The sequence below is a fragment of the Lactuca virosa genome, chromosome 4 (genome assembly GCF_052849685.1).
Source record: "Lactuca virosa cultivar CGN04683 chromosome 4, Lactuca_virosa_CGN04683_v6, whole genome shotgun sequence".
Lineage (NCBI taxonomy): Eukaryota > Viridiplantae > Streptophyta > Magnoliopsida > Asterales > Asteraceae > Lactuca > Lactuca virosa.
In genome coordinates this window covers 311,621,319-311,643,598 of record NC_136429.1, presented here as the reverse complement: position 1 = coordinate 311,643,598, position 22,280 = coordinate 311,621,319, and positions in this window count along the sequence as shown.

Sequence of the window (22,280 nt, the reverse complement as noted above, 5' to 3'; positions counted from 1 at the left end):
CACTTGCTAGGTTGAGGGCAACCCAAAAGGACTGTGCTGCTATCAATTCAAGTACATACCAATTATAGTTATGGGCTTAGACACCTAATCCAACAGTTTCGTTCCAGATACGTTTTGCTGGTGGACCAGGAGATGTTGGCCCAAGAGTACTTGGATTTGAGGCATGGGACGGAGATCACCAAGATGTTTATGGTGAGAGCCATGTTTTAACCTTATTTTTCTGCTTCTGAGCAAGCTCAGATGACCCGGTACTTCAGCATGCTCAAGATGGACATCTGACGGTGTGTGTCCACCCAGCACTATGGTTTATTATTAGAGTTGCAGGAGGCCGCCAGGCAGCGTGAGATTGAGATAGAGCTCCAGTCAAGGCAGTATAGGTGAGCACCAGTGCAGTCATAGCCTACAACGAAGTGTTTTAAGGCCGCTGATTCGAGGACGGGGAATCAGATGGGCCACACTTGTGGAAAGTGCGGTAGGGTTCATGATGGCGCGTGTCGATCTGGGTGCAAAAATATGGTAAGGAGGGTCACATTGAGAGGGATTGTCGTCAGCAGATCTCGCTGCCGAATGTCAGGATTTGTTACCACTGTGATCAGGTTGGCCATATAATGGCCAACTGTCCTTTACTCACTGCCAGAGTTGTGCATGCGCTAGCTACTGTTACCCTGAGGATTATAGATGGACGCTAGGGTATGGATGAGCCCCCGAGGTCGTGAGGTCGTGCCTTCCAGCTCACTACAGAGGAGGTCAAGGCGGCCCATACGTCATTACTGGTATATTTCTACCTATTATTTTGTTGATTTTGTTTTATGTTATGCTTATATGTATATTCCCCTGATAGGTACGTTCCTAGTGAACTCTTTGCTTACTCTTGTGTTGTTCGACTCGGGTGCGAGTCGGTCTTTTGTATCTCGATCATTCAGTAGGAAGTTTCATATGCCTACTGGGGAGTTAGAGTGTCCGTTGTGGGTTTCGATTGCCAACGAATATGGGGTTTATGCATCCAGTGTGTATCAGGGTTGTGTTCTGGAGATCTTCGGAGTGCCTTATCCGATTGATCTGATCCTTATCCGCATGGGGGATGTTTGCATGATAGTGGGTATGGACTGGCTGAGTAAGTTTGGTGTCATGAATGATTGTGAAGGACAGAGGGTGGTAGTTCGAACCCCAAGTGGGGGAGAACTAGTTATCTATGGGGAGGGCACCAGGATGGGTTCAGGGTTTTGTTCGGCAGCCAGGGCTCGATAGTATATTCAGCATAGGTGTGTCGGTTATCTGGCTTATCTGGTTGATAACCAAGTTGAGGAGCAGATTTCAGTTTTAGAGGTTCCAGTGATCAGGGAGTTTACTGATGTTGACCCGGAGGAATTGCCCGGTTTGCCTCCCGAGAGGCAGGTTGAGTTTCGGATTGATCTTGTACCAGGTGCGGCTCCGATTGGCAAGGCACCGTATCGTTTGTCACCACCTGAGATGCAGGAGTTGTCGTCTCAGCTTCAAGAGCTGTTAGGAAAGCAGTTCATCAGGCCGAGCAGTTCTCTGTGGGGAGCGCCAATACTGTTCGTCAAGAAGAAGGATGGTTCGTATCGGATGTGCATTGATTATCGGGAGTTTAACAAGTTAACGGTGAAGAACCGTTATCCCCTTTTCTGTGGATTGAATACCTCTTTGATCAGTTGCAGGGTGCATCTTGGTTCTCTAGAATAGATATGAGATCTGGGTATCATCAGATGAGAGAGAGAGAAAGAGGAGGAGGAGGATGTGGAGAAGACAGCATTTCGGACTCATTATGGGCATTACGAGCTCGTGGCGATGCCATTCGGGCTCACTAATGAGCCTGGTGTATTTATGGACCTGATGAATCGAGTGTGCAGGTCGATGCTCGACCGATCTATTAGCGTATTTATTGATGATATATTGGTGTATTCCAAGAGCAAAGAGCAGCTTGAGGAGCACCTTTGGGAGATTCTGGGGGCTTTTGAGCCGAGAACGACTTTATGCCAAGTTCTCGAAGTGTGAGTTTTGGTTACGAGAGGTCCAGTTCGTGGGGTATCGCGTTAACCAGAATGGGATATTGGTCAACCCGGCCAAGATTAAGGACATGATGCAGTGGGAGGTTTCGAAATCTCCCTCAGAGATCAGGAGTTTCTTGGGTTTGGCAGGGTACTATCGCATATTCATTCAAGATTTCTCCAAGTTGTGGTACCACTCACTCGTCTAACGAGGAAGGGGTGGATTTCCGGTGGGGCCCTGAGCAACTATCGACATTTGAGACTCTTTCGTAGAGATTATGCGAGGCCTCGGTATTGACCCTCCCGGAGGGAGTTGAGGATTTCGCAGTCTACTGTGATGTATCCATCATAGGATTGGGAGTAGAACTCAGGCAGCATGGGAGAGTTATTGCGTATGCTTCACGTCAGCTGAAGCCACATGAGGATCGATACCCTACACATGATTTGGAGTTGGGGGCAGTAGTATTTGCCCTCAAGATCTGGTGGCATTATCTTTATGGTGTTCGGTGTACGATTTACACGGACCAAAAAAGTTTAAGGTATATCAAGGATTAGCCGAATCTGAACATGAGATAGAGGAGATGGTTGGACGTTGTCAAGGATTATGACTACGAAATTTTGTATCACCCTGGGAAGGTGAATGTGGTCGTCGAGGCCATATGCGGCAAACCGGCCGGTTCTTAGATTGGGAGTATATGTATGAGGATTTCGATCGATTCTATGCTCCTTGAGTTGATTTGGGAAGATCAGGCGGAGGGAGTGAACAAGAAGAATTGGAAGCAGGAGAGGCTACGGGGTGAGATTTCCAGATTTGTGACAGACAGTTAGGGATTGCTGACCCGTTGCGGTCGGGTTTGGATACCAGTGTCTGGTGGGATTAGACAGACAGTTATGGAGGAGGCGCACAAGTCTAGATTTTCGATACACCGTGGATCCACCAAGATGTATCAGGATCTGAGGCTCAACCATTGGTGGTGATGCATGAAGAGGGAGATAGCATGGTATGTTGTAAGGTGCTTGACCTGTCGGATGGTCAAGGTCGAGCACTAGAGGCTGCATGGCAAGTTGCAGCCATTGGAGGTTCCCATGTGGAAATGGGAACACATTACCAAATTGCATCGGATGGCTAAGAGTTTCGACGCGATTTGCGTGTTTGTGGACTGTATGACAAAAAGTGCCCACTTTTTAGCTATTCGTGAGAGCTTTCTGGCTGAGAAATTTGTCGACTTATATGTATGTGATATTGTCGCTCGGCATGGTATTCCTATATCCATTGTATCTGATCGGAATGTTCGGTTCACATCTTGTTTTTGGTAGAATTTCCATGAGGAACTGGGTATGAGACTGCATCTTAGCAATGCTTATCATCCGCATATCGACGGCCATAGTGAGCGGAACATCCAGACCCTGGAGGACATGTTGAGGTCCTATGTTATAGATTTCGGTGGGACAGGTGGCCACATCGTGGCCTTTGGATTTCCACGTCGTGGGCTTCAACTTTGCACGACTTCTCTTCTTTTTCCATGTTGCTGCTAGCTGTTACCTACAAGTTTCTAGGTTTTTTCCTCTTTGGTCCTTTTCCTTTAAGAATGTCCTTTTTGGCTACAAAATGTAATTCAACTCAATAAGTACCAAATATTTTTGCAAATAACCAAAATATAGCTTAACATGTATTAAAATACCACCTAAATATATGTATAAATATTGCAATATCAAAATACCCCACATTTGCATTTTGCTTGCCCTCAAGCAGAATTGATTTTTCTTATCATATTGTCACATTAAAGCCCTAGCTACCAACATTGCACAAGACAATCCATTTTGAGCCTCTCCATTACATCAAGACCGCAATACATGTATTTGTGTCTAAATTTTCCTAAAAACCTCCCCAATCCTAAATACTCACCATCTTCATAAACACTTCCCCACTTCTTTTGAACAACATTCATTTTATGCATCCCTCTGAATATATCCTCAGAAATCTTTCTTAACCGCAAGGTAATTTTTGGTTAAGCCGCCAAGCATACATAAGGAAAAATAACCTAGAGAGAAAAATTATAAATAAAAATAACTTGGAAAATTGTCTTATTCTTAAGTCTTCGATTTTTGAACTTTTTCATGATAATTCATGATCTTCATAACTTTGTGGACACTAATTCTCTTAAACTTCTGCAACTTTTTTTTTTATTTTTTTCTCTGTTTTCTTTTCTCACTTTATTCACTTAAAACTAAAAATCCTACAAAAACATATGCTTAAGCAAGGGAACTTAACTTCAACCTTTATTGGTTAGAGGAATTAGTCTAAGGTGCAATGGCTACATAAGGTCTCTTGGATACATTTCTGGTACACGATGCTAAACATATTATGGCCTTCAAACCAAGCAAAGTCGTGTTTTTGTTCCATGATTTCACTAGGATAGGGAAGCCACAAATACACTATAACATATATAAGCTCAATTAAGCATCAAAACCCGCATTGAATCATCCCTCACAACACTAGCAACCCAGGTCTCAACACAACATTACAACAATTTTTTTAACTAGATTCAATTTTAGACTATTATTTTAAGTCTTTCTAAAAAATTTAAATTTCTAGTCATTTTTTCAATTTGTATGTATCAGTATGCTTGCATTCCTAAATTCAACCCCCTATCCCACACTTAATTGATGCAATGTCCCCATTTGCATACTCAACAATTAAAGAACATAAAAGTAAAAATGAGGAAAAGACTCCCCTGGGATAGAAGTGGCAAGATCGAATTCTGAAACTTGTGTGGTAAAGCTTGAACATCTTGATAATTTCTAAAAACTGGATCAGCAGTAGCTCGTGAATGTGCCAGATAAATGAAACCAAGAACTATGCCCCAAAAAATGTGGGGCAGCAAAGCTTCAAACTATGCACTATAACCGAGCCACGACGTACGAAAGCAACGCCATGTCGTGGTGTTGAGTAAGAAATCATCATGATCGTGAAAAGTAAAAACGCCACGTTGTGGCCTAGAGATGCTATGTCGTGAGCACTGGACGATCAGTAGAAACATCTTCTATTTAAATGTACTTTTGGAAATGTTTGGAATTTCTTCACTCTTGCGACGTGAAAATCGCAAGCTTTCAGTACTCTCATAAAACTCTCGACATGCACCCAACACTTATGCAAATATGTGGCTCTTGGTTTTACGCTTCAATTCTGACGACATTATATTATCTCTTAAGAACTTAACCTCTATCCTGCACAACCAAAAATAAAACAAACTTCCTACATAAATTCAGAAAACATCACAATCATTCAGTTAGAATCCTAAATAAAAACAAACCAAACCAAAGAAAAGAAAAAGAAGTTTTAAATAAACAAAACATACCAAACATAAAAATAAAATAAAAATGATAAAAATCAGTAATCATCATCCTCTCGGGCTCCACTCAATCTGGCTCCAAAGTTGCATGACTCCTATATCTCCTCCCAACTTAGAATATAAAGAGTTTGTTGTGGAAAAATGGTGGGTGCTCGATATTAAAGTGAGCATAAATCCCGTCAATCGCATGAATCACATGGTTTTGATAATGAACGACCCCATGAATATTATCCACGTAATATCCAACACTACTTTGAAATGGGTCTATGGGTACATCGCCGACTCGTATGTCGTGGAGTTGTTGTGGTTGTCCCCGCTCTCCTCGTCCTCACACATTTTGTAGACCCCTTTACCTTGACTCATCTGCTTGCTCAACGAGCTCAACAGGCTCTATTGGGTCATCAGCCGGAATAACATAAACTCCTCTCACCAAGTCCACAACTCCCATGGTCTCCAAAAAACTAATAGCTAGATTTTTTGCATGAATACGCGTCAATGTTACAATCATGCTCGGGGTTAACAAACCATAAAACTTTGCTAAATGAGTAACAAAGTATCCCCAGATAATTGGAATTCCCACTCTTGACCTTACCACATTTTCTCCAAGAAACCGTTCCAACATGTAAGGTATATCACAAAAAATGCCTGATATAATAATGCTCCACAAATAGAAAAGGTTTGTGCATGGGACTTTATCTCCATGTTGCTTGTGGTTGATAATAAATGTAAGGAGTCGGTGCATGAATCGGTAGATCAGATATCTAATGTAGCTTTCTTGCGCATATTTAGTAACATAAGTCTTATTGGCAATTTGTTGCCAGAACTCCATATCTTGCCCCTCAGATTGAAAACATCGCCTAGTCACTTGATAAAATGATGCAAATTATGGCGACATAACTTGGTCTTGACTATATAAGACCGCCCACCATGCAAACTCCGCCAGGCTACATTCTCGATAATACCTACCAAGCCTAAATACGATAGCTCTCGGGTAAATTAAATCGATAGTATTTGCCTCGGAGTTAAATATAGCGAAAAATTCAACTGAAAGTTCCTTTTAAATCACTTCTTGAGTTGTAAAAAATGTTCCTCCACCCATTACAAACGAACGAGATTTCGTCACCGTCGTAAACTTTATCCAAATACGGGTTCACTTGATCCATTATTCCCCGATGAGTCAACCAACCCCAATCAACAATAGGAGCATTCACAATATTTCTTGAATGTAACCATCCCACGCGATTCTTAAACCTTTCCAAAATTTCTTGTGGCATGTCTTGTGTCAATTGATAAAGCGGTTGAAAATGTGACACATCAATATTAGCCTCACTAGATCCTCTTTGTGCCATTCCTGCAATTGAAAACAAACAAAATAAACCCAAAACATAACCCAATATATTAATCAGAAAATCATAGACTCTGTTAACGCAGTAGCTACGTTGTGGCAAGGAAAGGCTATGTCTCGGCATTCATGCGATAACAAAGTTCGATCAGGCTTGATTCAAGGAAGTAACGGTCCAACAATGCCAAGGGATTTCGTCCTAGGGCTACTCTTAACTTATAAATCGAACATGCACCGAACAATTTTAAACCAAAAACAATAATTTTGAAAAATCTATCCCTAATCTTTAAATCAAGAACAATGGTAGTAAATATAATAGATTAGGAAACAAAAATTCATAGTTTGTGATGGATTAAAGTGGAATCGAGGAAGAAAATGAAGAGAAAGTCGAAATCCGAGTGTGGGGCTGCTGTGGTATGCGTAGTCGTGCGTTTTTGCGAAAGTGATGTTTAATTTTTTCCATTTAAAGTGAGACAGATCCAAACTGGTCCCCCTTGATGGGTCATGTCGTGGCATTTTAATAGACCACGTCATGGACCTCAAAGGTTTAAAAAGATCGGGCTTTTTCAAATCAACACGTCGTGGTCCACATCACCACGCCGTGGGGTTTTTTGTTTTCGCAAAAACTTATACTTTTATCCAAATTAAAATTTAATTATAAACATAGTTGTAACATCCCAAAAATCAGAGTAAAATTTTCATTTTTCGAAAACATTCCAAAGACCATAATTGTTTACAAAACATTGTTCCAAAAGTAATAATCATAAATCAGAGTATCCCATAATCCAATAACATAAAAATTAGAAGGATGTGCATGATCACGCCTTTGCTTTCCCCCGATCATATGAAGTACCTGAAACCGTAAACTAAAACTGTAAGCTAATGTTTAGTGAGTTCCCCTAAAGTACCACACATAACCATACAAATAACAGCATGCATGCTTGAGTCTTCAGCATGACTAGAGCACCTCGCAGGCCTATAGACTATCTGGATCGCTCTCAGAGTCTTCAGCATGACTGGACCTCCTCACTGGGCCTACAACCTATCTAGACTGCCCTTCGGGCCTTCGGCCTGACTGGACCGCCTCGCAGGCCTTTAGTCTATCCAAAACGCCAGGGTGTCTTGGCTTTCAACACAAGCTGGTCCGCCTCAACCCAACAACAATGAATAATGAATAATCAGCAAATACAGGTAGTCCTATAGATCTACCAATCTAAAATATACCCAACAATATAGGTAATCATGCATATCTACCAGTCTAATCACATAACCAGTAAACACATATTCTTAGCATAACAACACACAACAAATCAGGATATCTAATCCAATGGGTCGGCATTGGTGCCTTTGGCCACAAGTACAATGAGAAAAACTCACCTCTCAGTCTGGAAAGATAGCTAAACAGGACATTGCTCTAAATATCAGCTCTACAAGTCACCTATACATCAAATAGTGACCAATCTCAACTACAACTCAAAATACCCAAATTACCCCTAGGTTAAACTTGGTCAAATCCTAGTCAAATTCAAAAACTCAAAGGAGTCGACTGAGTCAACTCAGCTGAGTACGCTCATCGTACTCAGCTTGTATGTGCGGTGTACTAAGCATTTTGACCAAGTTACGGGCTGTTGACCATGTACGTGCAGCATACCATCAGGTACTCCCAACGTATGCGTCTGCTAACTTCCCTTTATAATAAAAGATTAATCCCTTAAGCCCTTTCATCCAAAATCCAGATCTAGTCCTCAAATGGTGTTCTTAATGATAAAGTTTCCAACTTTATGATCTTGCATGGCTATAAGTTCCCAATACCAAGATCGTCACTGGTCTCTCAACATAATTTAGGCAATCATCAACCGGAATATCATCCATAGGAACAACCACTGAAACATCAGCCACACACTTTTGGAGTTGAGAAACATGGAAGGTGTTATGAATCTGACTGAGCTCCTTAGGTAAATCCAACCAATAAGCTACCCTGCTAACCCTAGAAATCACTTGAAACGGTCCAATATACGGGGGCCCCCAACTTGCCCCTCTTCCTGAATCATATTACTGTTGGATTAATGTCTAAGTCCATAACTATAATTGGTAAGACTTGACCCGACCCGGCATGGTCCATTTGGGTTGCATGGCATCATGCATTTGGATAGACTATAATGAGAGAAATAACACTTAAGGTTGGTTAATATATTATAAGTTCTAATATATTAATAAGGTTATTTAATTAGTATTGATCAAGAATTAATTTGGAATTAATTAAGTGATCAAAAGGAGACTAATTAAATATATGGGTTGATTGTGTAAATCATTCATTCTTATATATGTGGGCTTGTGATCCAAGATTCCTTATGTTGGACTAAGTCCATGGGATGACCCATGGATACTCCATGGAGGTTAAAATCCATGGAGCATAAGGAATGGGTAAAGTTATGAGTTACATGGTGTAACCCTAATAGCCACCATATAAAAGAATCCCATGGCTCAAGAAATCATGCACTAATGTGTGAGTGTGAGGGCTAGACGATTTCAAGGAGTGTTCAAGTTTCTCTCAAGTTATTCCAAGTGTATTTGGTGTTGTGTGAACCATTTGAGGTGTCACACTTGGGGCACTAGGCACTCAAGCTTCATGAAGACATTCTACATCAAAGAGGTATGTATTCTATCTTGTTATATTTATTATTTTGTATGCTAGATTAGGATAATACCTTGGATGTTCATAATTGTATGTATAATAGAGAAAACATAGATCCAAGGTATTTAGGGTTGCATGTACACTTAGGAGTGTTAGAATGCTTAAAACCCATCAGTGGTATCAGAGCCAAGGCTTGTTTTCTTGTTATACTTGCAAAATTAGCTGAAAAAATCGAATTGTATTAGTTTAAAAGTTATGCTAATTACTTGAAAAAAAATTTGATGTGAATTATCTTTGTTCATATGAGTTTATTAGATTAATAGAAAAGTTAATTGATTATGTGTTTTCAATCCATTTTAATCTAAGAGTTGATTCTAAAATGTGTTTTTGTAACTTGTCCTCAAGTTATATGAAAAGTCACATTTAAGTTTCATAAAACTCATAAAAAGTTGGCAATGGTTACAAAAATGAAGAGTCTTGTACTCATTAAATGGTTTTATGACTCCATAACTTGTCCTCAAGTTATGGAGGTTCAAGAGTCACTTCATTAAATGATAAAATGTGTAACCTTAATTAGTTCCATAAGTTACAAAAATAAAGAAAAGTTACATTCTTTTATTAGTTTAAAGTCTTCCATAACTTGTCCTCAAGTTATGGAACTTGAAGAGTTTTTTTTTTAATTAAAACTACTTTAAACACATAAGTTATGGAATTAATTAGTTTTGAATATTTTCAAAACTTGCCCTCAAGTTTTGGAATTTGTAAAGTTTTCCCCATGAATACTTTAATTCCAAGTTAGCCCTTAGAATTTTAAAAGTTAAAATTCAACCCTTATACTTTATAGTATTATAAGTTAATAATAAATATATGTATAAGAGCAAGTCAGTCTTACCGTTAGTAGGCCTCATTCACGAAGCCGGTCTATAAGGGGGGTATAAGGTTACTGCCTATAAAATGGCAGTTTAATGGGTGTCCACTCTCACCCACCGCTTCCTTGACTGGTGGAGGGTCGTTAGCCGAACGGGTAGGACAAGGACTATAATTCTCCCTTTATTAAAAGTATTAATGATAAATACTAAGTAACTAAACACTTATAAATCCCAATCTTAGTTACTTAGGAAAATATGAATAAGGTGCTAATCCATGAAATTACACTTTGCACTTTGGTTAAACCGTTAGTGGAGCGTGTGTGGTTAACCGGCACACTAACCTGGATTTAACAAAGTAGGCAAAGGGTAACTTAATATTTATCATAGTATCGGTGGAGCTCGTGTGGTTAACCGGCACATCGATTGAGGGGTAAATATTAAGGGTACCAAGTATATTTGCATGGTTACTTCACACCTTGTTTTGTGATCCTCGGCATCCCAGTCACAAAACCTGAAGGGCACACTCGATATTGAAACATGCCATTGAAAAGTTCAATGAATCTCAAAAGATCTAGGAGTTTCAAATCCAATTAAAAACCTAATTACATTATTTTGTTTTTCATGGTGGAAATTGGTAAATCGTCATTTACCTACCTTCAACTATTTTATAACTCGGATTACGGCATCCCTCTTCCAGTTATAAATAGGTTGTTGGATCCTAGCCTTAATATTTCATATTGGGTGTTATATTAAGGACTTTAGATCAACTATCTTGAATATCTCCCAAAAGATGTCTAGTTCAGACATCTATGATCTTCCCAAATCTCTTGGAACTTTACTTCCTCCACCTCCTCCAATTATTCTCCCTAACCCACAAGTTCAAGGTCACTCAAGCCCTAATGGCAAGCAAGGTCTATGTGTGATCACATCTTAGAGATGAAGTCACATATTGACAAGCTGGGAGAGTTGGGTGTCAAAGTCTTGAGAAAGTTGGATGTTCAATCACTTTCTAAGTCACATAGTGAGTTCCTTTGGGACTACTATGAAACAGACTATGACATGAACCTTAATGATCATATCTATTTGCTTGGTGCTGCTGAATCAGCAATGATTTGGAACGATAGTAAAGCAAATTTGATTAGAAGATCAACTTCCCAAAAACTTTATGGACAGTGACAATGGTGACACTGGAAATCCAGAAAAAGCATTCTCTTCCCAATGGAAAGGGATTGGCCATAGTCAACCCGGTTGACCAAATGGTAAAGAGAAAGGCTAAGTCTGAGATAGTCCCATTACCAAAGGGTCGATATGTTTATTTTGCCAAAGAAAGGGGCGTTGATTGCAAAACTGCCAAATTTACCTAAGGATGTTAAAGTCAATAAGTTTGACTCTACATCAGGTAGAGCTCATTATCTAACTCTGTTAAGTTCTATTCTGAGATCCTCATTACATGATGTGACTGGGTCACATGTTGATGTTTTAAGAATCAAAGAATAGAGAGAAATCTTAAAGGAAGTATATGCTGATTCTGATCGCGAAGGTTGATTTCGATCGCATCAGAATTTTGAGCATTTGCTTAAGAAGTTATGATATATTGCTAAGGAATAGATAACAATAATTTTCCATGTGGATTGTAAGGATAAGTTTTTCCGCAAAGTTTTAAAATAAAAGAAAAAGGTTTTGATTTTATTTATTTTAAGTATCCTTACAATGGCATTTGTGAAAAACTATTGCTTATAAGATTCCATTGATAGCAATATTGGAAAAATGGATTTGATTCTTTCGGTTGTGGTAGTGTCTAATATTACCAAATAAGGAAAGATTCTCATCACCCAAGGTTCAATTGGACCGAAACTTGGAATCATGCAAGTTGTATAGTATGATGAATGAGAACTTTCAGCTTGGAAAATTAAGACTAATTCCTTATGTGAATAAGGAAAGGACTAAGGGATCGAGTACACATTCTTGTGCACTGGTCAAGTCCACCACAAAAGATCAAGAAGACTATTCGTCATGATTTACTTAAGTTCAGTAAATATGATTATACTTCTAAGTTTAAGTATAAGTCTGTAGCATTGAAGAAGTTTCAATGTGAGACAGAACGAATAAGAAGAATCAAAGTATGGCAGAAAGATAAAAGTTTCTCAAATCTGAAAAGATGGGAGAGTACTTTAGTATCATGTTTATGATCATCTTAATGATTAAGATACCATATCACAATTGGTCCTCTAAAGTCATCTTAGTGCATTCTTATGACTAAGAAGAGGAGTCATGAATTGTTGAAATGGTTAAATCAAAAAGATGAGTCATACTTCGTTCCAAAACAATTCTTAGAGTCATACTCCAAGATTGTAACTTGAGTGACATATCTTAAAGAGGGTTTGTTAACACTAGTCAAATGTAAGAGTAAAAGGTTATCTACTCTTGTACATTTGAAATTGGTAAGTTGTGATGTTTTGGATAAAACAGAGACCAACTTAGGCCAATTGTGTAAAGTTTTAGTCTTGATAAAGAATCCGCACTATCTCTTGAATATTTGACAAGGGAGTCTTATATGTCAAGAGGACAGTGGGAGTCTTAAAGCTCTTGAAAGTTTCAAGACTTAATCAAGAATAAAACCTAAAGTCCTTCACTAGCACACGACTTGAGGTTTATAACCTATCGTGTTGAAATTTTTGTGCCTATTCAAGTTGGCTTTGCATAGGAGTTCTGAGAGTACTCAATTGGTTGCACAACTACTTGGAAGCAATGGCAGGCACCTGAGCTGCCAAATGGCAAGAATTTAAGATTGCACAAGTTTAATCAATATGAGTTTGGATTTGTCACTAACCTTGTCTTGTGATTATGGTTTTGACAAATTCACATGGATAAGAACACATACACTATTAAATCTAAGTGTCATAAGGTTTCTCTCCGATTCATGAAAATGATGGTGAGGAAACACTTTCACTAAGTAGATTTTAGCTAGATAGCAATTGTGATATTTGCATTCTCAAAGTCGTTAGTGGAGGGTGTGTGGTTTACCGACACACTAACATGGACTTGTGAGAAGTGGCAAAGGTCTAAACAATTGAGACTATGATTACGACATCCCTTTTCATAGTTCTAAAACTGTTTAGACACACATGTGAGCTATCTAAGAGAGGTGTATGATTTTGATAAAGTTTTATCAAAACAATCTAGCATCAGAAATCTGAACTTTGGTAAGAAAGTCAGCTGATTTCTGAGTACATGTCAAAGCTAGTGGGAGCATAAGTGTTATGCTAATAATCATCATGTTAGTGGGAGCATGATAATTATGACAAAGGTTGCAAGTTAGCAATGTTAATTATAGAAAACAAAAGTTTCAATTCGTGAGGTTGTAGGGGTTGAAAAAGTTGTTTTGCTATAATTAAGGGAGATGAAATTATACTTCATTTCAATTCTAAAAGCTTAGATTGAGATTTTAATCGTATTTAATCAAGGATATATATATATATATATATATATATATATATAAATATATATATATATATATATATATATATATATATATATATATATATATATATATATATATGAATTTCATGTTGGAATGGCTCAACATAAGGAAATTCTATATATGGGTCCATTATTTGCGTTCTAAAATTCGATTATGATTACGGCATCCCTTTTCATAATCTGAATTTTGAGAACTTGGCAAATTGAAATGGAAATATTATAGCAAAAGATTGGTTTAGTCTTTATGTGAGACATCATGAATCGTGTCCCATATGCTTCGGATATAGGATCGATTACATGTGTGCTATATTCATCCTTTCTAAAATTTTCCAAATGCCTGGGGCATTATGAAGGGAAAAGGTCTAGAATTGGATATGACTAAAATGATTAAGCAATTGTCGAGGACAATCTAAGGTTTACCAAAGATTGGTTTCTCAAGGACAGTTGGAAGTATAATGTTAATTCTGGAAGGACCATATTGACATAATCTGTAAGGAGGCAACTCTTGTTCAGAAGTGATAGTCAAAATGGAATATGGAAATGTTTCAAAGTTAGAAATTATTCAATCTGTGTAAGATTAGGAAACTTAATGAAAGAAGGATATTTCCAAGGAGCTGATCTCCTTTGGAATGCTCTGTAATGATTGTTGTCAAGTCTTTCTGACTTCGTGCATAATCATTAAGAGGATCAATGCATATAAGTTTAGAATCTAACAGATTTCAGTAAATGGCATGAATTTGGAATTCTTGCATTTGCAGTAAGGATTTGGGACTGTGAAAAGAGGATCATTGGAGTGATGTTCAATTGATCTATTTTACAAAGTAAAGATCATAGACAAACATAGTATGCATACTTGGTGTATGGCATGACTAGTGTTTAGAAAACATAGTGTACATGCTTGGAGCATGGGACAACTATTGTTTTAAATTCAAGTATAAAGTTGATAAAACTGAAACAATGAATAATGAGTAATCAGTATGGTGATAAATAAAAGTGTTTATTTATATTCATAGGGTTTGATACCATATTTTATTCATTTACTCTTGTGTTTCACTTTGCATGTTTTGACTTCCAGAATAACTAAGTCGCTCTTCCTGAATGATTAAGTTATTCAAACCATCCACAGTCGGTCATATGTTGGAAGTAGATATGAATCAAGACTATCATGGGTTGGTTTGTAGAGGTCCAAGTTGGTGGACAAAGTGGTGCTACAACACTCATGAGTGCTCATAAGTTCTGAGTATTGGATTCAACCCGCGCTCATTTGAATCACTTAATGGATTTTATCACGAGTGATCATGAGACGATAATATCTTATATTCTTCAAACCTAGAGATATGAGTTGTTACTATGAGTTGGTTATACATTGATTGCACGAAAACGCATTGGTAACTCGATGTTATAAAACGTGCCTTTATGTATGATTCAACAAGTAGTAGAACAAGCCATATGAGTCGAAGTTTATCCATTCCTTTTACCTTCGGGATAAAAGCGATATCTGTGGGCCCCTCGATGATTTAAAGATGATACATGTGAGTGCTTGGCCAAGCCAGGACTGATTTGATTTGTTCAATCAGTCAGTCATCATGAATCGGAAATCGGGAAACAACAAATGGACAGAGAGAATGATTGATAATCCATGTCTCAGTCCATATGATATCTAGAATGGAGGAATATATAATCCCTTATCTAATGGACAAGTCATTGACAAAGGTCAGAGTTCATCGACAAGGTCAGAGTTCGACAGAAGCTTTTGAGAGCTACGATTGCTGATCGGTTCCTGAAGTCATACGCAATAATAGTTTTAGACTTATCCAAGTGGGAGACTGTTGGATTAATGTCTAAGTCCATAACTATAATTGGTAAGACTTGACCCGACCCGGCATGGTCCATTTGGGTTGCATGGCATCATGCATTTGGATAGACTATAATGAGAGAAATAACACTTAAGGTTGGTTAATATATTATAAGTTCTAATATATTAATAAGGTTATTTAATTAGTATTGATCAAGAATTAATTTGGAATTAATTAAGTGATCAAAAGGAGACTAATTAAATATATGGGTTGATTGTGTAAATCATTCATTCTTATATATGTGGGCTTGTGATCCAAGATTCCTTATGTTGGACTAAGTCCATGGGGTGACCCATGGATACTCCATGGAGGTTAAAATCCATGGAGCATAAGGAATGGGTAAAGTTATGAGTTACATGGTGTAACCCTAATAGCCACCATATAAAAGAATCCCATGGCTCAAGAAATCGTGCACTAATGTGTGAGTGTGAGGGCTAGACGATTTCAAGGAGTGTTCAAGTTTCTCTCAAGTTATTCCAAGTGTATTTGGTGTTGTGTGAACCATTTGAGGTGTCACACTTGGGGCACTAGGCACTCAAGCTTCATGAAGACATTCTACATCAAAGAGGTATGTATTCTATCTTGTTATATTTATTATTTTGTATGCTAGATTAGGATAATACCTTGGATGTTCATAATTGTATGTATAATAGAGAAAACATAGATCCAAGGTATTTAGGGTTGCATGTACACTTAGGAGTGTTAGAATGCTTAAAACCCATCAGTTTTCATATGGATTGTAAGGATAAGTTTTTCCGCAAAGTTTTAAAATAAAAGAAAAAGGTTTTGATTTTATTTATAAGTATCCTTACAATGGCATTTGTGAAAAGTTGTTGCTTATAAGATTCCATTGATAGAAATATTGGAAAAATGGATTTGATTCTTTCGGTTGTGGTAGTGTCTAATATTACCAAATAAGGAAAGATTCTCATCACCCAAGGTTCAATTGGACCAAAACTTGGAATCATGCAAGTTGTATAGTATGATGAATGAGAACTTTCAGCTTGGAAAATTAAGACTAATTCCTTATATGAATAAGGAAAGGACTAAAGGGATCGAGTACACATTCTTGTGCACTGGTCATGTCCACCACAAAGCTCGTTAAGACTATTTGATTTACTAAAGTTTAGTAAATATGGTTATACTTACAAGTTTAAGTATAATTCTGAAACATTGGAAAAGTCTCAATGTACGGCAGAACGAATGGGAAGAATCAAATTAGGCAGAAAGATAAAAGTTTCTCAAATCTGAAAAGATGGGAGAGTACTTTAGTATCATGTTTGTGATCATCTTAATGATTTAGAAATCATATCACAATTAGTCCTCTAAAGGTCATCTTAGTGCATTCTTATGACTAAGAAGAGGAGTCATGAATTGTTGAAATGGTTAGATCAGGAAGATGAGTCATACTTCGTTCCAAGACAATTCTTAGAGTCATACTCCAAGATTGTAACCTGAGTGACATATCTTAAAGAAAGGTTTAAAACACTTGTCAAATGTAAGAGTAAAAGTTTCCTACTCTTGTACATTTGAAATTGGTAAGTTGTGATGTTTTGGATAAAACAAAGACCAACTAAGGCCAATTGTGTGAAGTGTTTGTCTTGATAAAGAATCCGCACTATCTCTTGAATATTTGACAAGGGAGTCTTATATGTCAAGAGGACAGTGGGAGTCTTAAAGCTCTTGAAAGTTTCAAGACTTAATCAAGAATAAAACCTAAAGTCCTTCACTAGCAAACGACTTGAGGTTTATAACCTATCGTGTTGAAATTTTTGTGCCTATTCAAGTTGGCTTTGCATAGGAGTTCTGAGAGTTCTCAATTGGTTGCACAACTACTTGGAAGCAATGGCAGGCACCTGAGCTGCCAAATGGCAAGAATTTAAGATTACACAAGTTTAATCAATATGAGTTTGGATTTGTCACTAACCTTGTCTTGTGATTATGGTTTTGACAAATTCACATGGATAAGAACACATACACTATTAAATCTAAGTGTCATAAGGTTTCTCTCCGATTCATGAAAATGATGGTGAGGAAACACTTTCACTAAGTAGATTTTAGCTAGATAGCAATTGTGATATTTGCATTCTCAAAGTCGTTAGTGGAGCGTGTGTGGTTTACCGGCACACTAACATGGACTTGTGAGAAGTGGCAAAGGTCTAAACAATTGAGACTATGATTACGACATCCCTTTTCATAGTTCTAAAATTGTTTAGACACACATGTGAGCTATCTAAGAGAGGTGCATGATTTTGATAAAGTTTTATCAAAACAATCTAGTATCAGAAATCTGAACTTTGGTAAGAAAGTCAGCTGATTTATGAGTACATGTCAAAGCTAGTGGGAGCATAAGTGTTATGCTAATAATCATCATGTTAGTGGGAGCATGATAATTATGACAAAGGTTGCAAGTTAGCAATGTTAATTATAGAAAACAAAAGTTTCAATTTGTGAGGTTGCAGGGGTTGAAAAAGTTGTTTTGCTATAATTAAGGGAGAGGAAATTATACTTCATTTCAATTCTAAAAGCTTAGATTGAGATTTTAATTGTATTTAATCAAGGATATATATATGAATTTCATGTTGGAATGGCTCAACATAAGGAAATTCTATATATGGGTCCATTATTTGCGTTCTAAAATTCGATTATGATTACGGCATCCCTTTTCATAATCTGAATTTTAAGAACTTGGCAAATTGAAATGGAAATATTATAGCAAAAGACTGGTTTAGTCTTTATGTGAGACATCATGAATCGTGTCCCATATGCTTTGGGTACAGGATCGATTGCATGTGCTATAATATTTGTCATTTCTAAATTTTTCCAAATGCCTAGAGGCATTAAGAAGGGAAAAGGTCTAGAATTTGATATTAGTAAAATGATTAAGCAATTGTCAAGGACAATCTGAGGTTTACCAAAGATTGGTTGCTCAGGGACAGTTAGAAGTATAGTGCTAATTTTGGAAGGACCATATTGACATATTCTGAAAAGAGGCATCTCTTATTCAGAAGTGATAGTCAAAATTATAAAATGGAGTTTTCTCCATAGGTGGAAGTTATATGTGTAAGATTAGAAAACTTAATGAAAGAAGCATGTCCAAAGCAATGTACTTTGAATATGAGACTTAGTTTCCAAGGAGTTGATCTCCATTGGAATACCTTATAATGAATGTTGACAAGTCTTTGTGACTTTGTACATATTCATTTCAGGAGGGTCAGTGCATATAAGTTTAAAATCTAAACAGATTTCGATAAATGATAGAAATTTGAAATTCTCACATTTTTCGATAAGGATTTGGGAGTGTGAAATTAGAATAATTGAAATTATGTTCAATTGGTTTATTTCACAAAGTAAGGATCATAGACAAACATAGAGTGCATACTTGGTGTATGGCAAAGCTATTGTTTAAGAAAAACATAGTGTACATGCTTGGAGCATGGGACAACTAGTGTTTTTAATTCAAGTATAAAGTTGATAAAACCGAAACAATGAATAATGAGTAATCAGTATGGTGATAAATAAAAGTGTTTATTTATATTCATAGGGTTTGATACCATATATGATTCATTTATTCTTGTGTTTCACTTTGCATGTTTTGACTTCCAGAATAACTAAGTCGCTCTTCCTGAATGATTAAGTTATTCAAACCATCCACAGTCGGCCATATGTTGGAAGTAGATATGAATCAAGACTGTCATGGGTTGGTTTGTAGAGGTCCAAGTTGGTGGACAAAGTGGTGCTACAACACTCATGAGTGCTCATAAGTTCTGAGTATTGGATTCAACCCGCGCTCATTTGAATCACTTCATGGATTTTATCACGAGTGATCATGAGACGATAATATCTTATATTCTTCAAACCTAGAGATATGAGTTGTTACTATGAGTTGGTTGTACATTGATTGCACGAAAACGCATTCGGTAACTCGATGTTATAAAACGTGCCTTTGTGTATGATTCAACAAGTAGTAGAACAAGCCATATGAGTCGAAGTTTATCCATTCCTTTTACCTTCGGGATAAAAGCGATATATGTGGGCCCCTCGATGATTTAAAGATGATACATGTGAGTGCTTGGCCAAGCCAGGACTGATTTGATTTGTTCAATCAGTCAGTCATCATGAATCGGAAATCGGGAAACAACAAATGGACAGAGAGAATGATTGATAATCCATGTCTCATTCCATATGATATCTAGAATGGAGGAATATATGATCCCTTATCTAATGGACAAGTCATTGACAAAGGTCAGAGTTCATCGACAAGGTCAGAGTTCGACAGAAGCTTTTGAGAGCTACGATTGCTGATCGGTTCCTGAAGTCATACGCAATAATAGTTTTAGACTTATCCAAGTGGGAGACTGTTGGATTAATGTCTAAGTCCATAACTATAATTGGTAAGACTTGACCCGACCCGGCATGGTCCATTTGGGTTGCATGGCATCATGCATTTGGATAGACTATAATGAGAGAAATAACACTTAAGGTTGGTTAATATATTATAAGTTCTAATATATTAATAAGGTTATTTAATTAGTATTGATCAAGAATTAATTTGGAATTAATTAAGTGATCAAAAGGAGACTAATTAAATATATGGGTTGATTGTGTAAATCATTCATTCTTATATATGTGGGCTTGTGATCCAAGATTCCTTATGTTGGACTAAGTCCATGGGGTGACCCATGGATACTCCATGGAGGTTAAAATCCATGGAGCATAAGGAATGGGTAAAGTTATGAGTTACATGGTGTAACCCTAATAGCCACCATATAAAAGAATCCCATGGCTCAAGAAATCGTGCACTAATGTGTGAGTGTGAGGGCTAGACGATTTCAAGGAGTGTTCAAGTTTCTCTCAAGTTATTCCAAGTGTATTTGGTGTTGTGTGAACCATTTGAGGTGTCACACTTGGGGCACTAGGCACTCAAGCTTCATGAAGACATTCTACATCAAAGAGGTATGTATTCTATCTTGTTATATTTATTATTTTGTATGCTAGATTAGGATAATACCTTGGATGTTCATAATTGTATGTATAATAGAGAAAACATAGATCCAAGGTATTTAGGGTTGCATGTACACTTAGGAGTGTTAGAATGCTTAAAACCCATCAGTTTTCATATGGATTGTAAGGATAAGTTTTTCCGCAAAGTTTTAAAATAAAAGAAAAAGGTTTTGATTTTATTTATAAGTATCCTTACAATGGCATTTGTGAAAAGTTGTTGCTTATAAGATTCCATTGATAGAAATATTGGAAAAATGGATTTGATTCTTTCGGTTGGGGTAGTGTCTAATATTACCAAATAAGGAAAGATTCTCATCACCCAAGGTTCAATTGGACCAAAACTTGGAATCATGCAAGTTGTATAGTATGATGAATGAGAACTTTCAGCTTGGAAAATTAAGACTAATTCCTTATATGAATAAGGAAAGGACTAAAGGGATCGAGTACACATTCTTGTGCACTGGTCATGTCCACCACAAAGCTCGTTAAGACTATTTGATTTACTAAAGTTTAATAAATATGGTTATACTTACAAGTTTAAGTATAATTCTGAAACATTGGAAAAGTCTCAATGTATGGCAGAACGAATGGGAAGAATCAAATTAGGCAGAAAGATAAAAGTTTCTCAAATCTGAAAAGATGGGAGAGTACTTTAGTATCATGTTTGTGATCATCTTAATGATTTAGAAATCATATCACAATTAGTCCTCTAAAGGTCATCTTAGTGCATTCTTATGACTAAGAAGAGGAGTCATGAATTGTTAAAATGGTTAGATCAGGAAGATGAGTCATACTTCGTTCCAAGACAATTCTTAGAGTCATACTCCAAGATTGTAACCTGAGTGACATATCTTAAAGAAAGGTTTAAAACACTTGTCAAATGTAAGAGTAAAAGTTTCCTACTCTTGTACATTTGAAATTGGTAAGTTGTGATGTTTTGGATAAAACAAAGACCAACTAAGGCCAATTGTGTGAAGTGTTTGTCTTGATAAAGAATCCGCACTATCTCTTGAATATTTGACAAGGGAGTCTTATATGTCAAGAGGACAGTGGGAGTCTTAAAGCTCTTGAAAGTTTCAAGACTTAATCAAGAATAAAACCTAAAGTCCTTCACTAGCAAACGACTTGAGGTTTATAACCTATCGTGTTGAAATTTTTGTGCCTATTCAAGTTGGCTTTGCATAGGAGTTCTGAGAGTTCTCAATTGGTTGCACAACTACTTGGAAGCAATGGCAGGCACCTGAGCTGCCAAATGGCAAGAATTTAAGATTACACAAGTTTAATCAATATGAGTTTGGATTTGTCACTAACCTTGTCTTGTGATTATGGTTTTGACAAATTCACATGGATAAGAACACATACACTATTAAATCTAAGTGTCATAAGGTTTCTCTCCGATTCATGAAAATGATGGTGAGGAAACACTTTCACTAAGTAGATTTTAGCTAGATAGCAATTGTGATATTTGCATTCTCAAAGTCGTTAGTGGAGCGTGTGTGGTTTACCGGCACACTAACATGGACTTGTGAGAAGTGGCAAAGGTCTAAACAATTGAGACTATGATTACGACATCCCTTTTCATAGTTCTAAAATTGTTTAGACACACATGTGAGCTATCTAAGAGAGGTGCATGATTTTGATAAAGTTTTATCAAAACAATCTAGTATCAGAAATCTGAACTTTGGTAAGAAAGTCAGCTGATTTATGAGTACATGTCAAAGCTAGTGGGAGC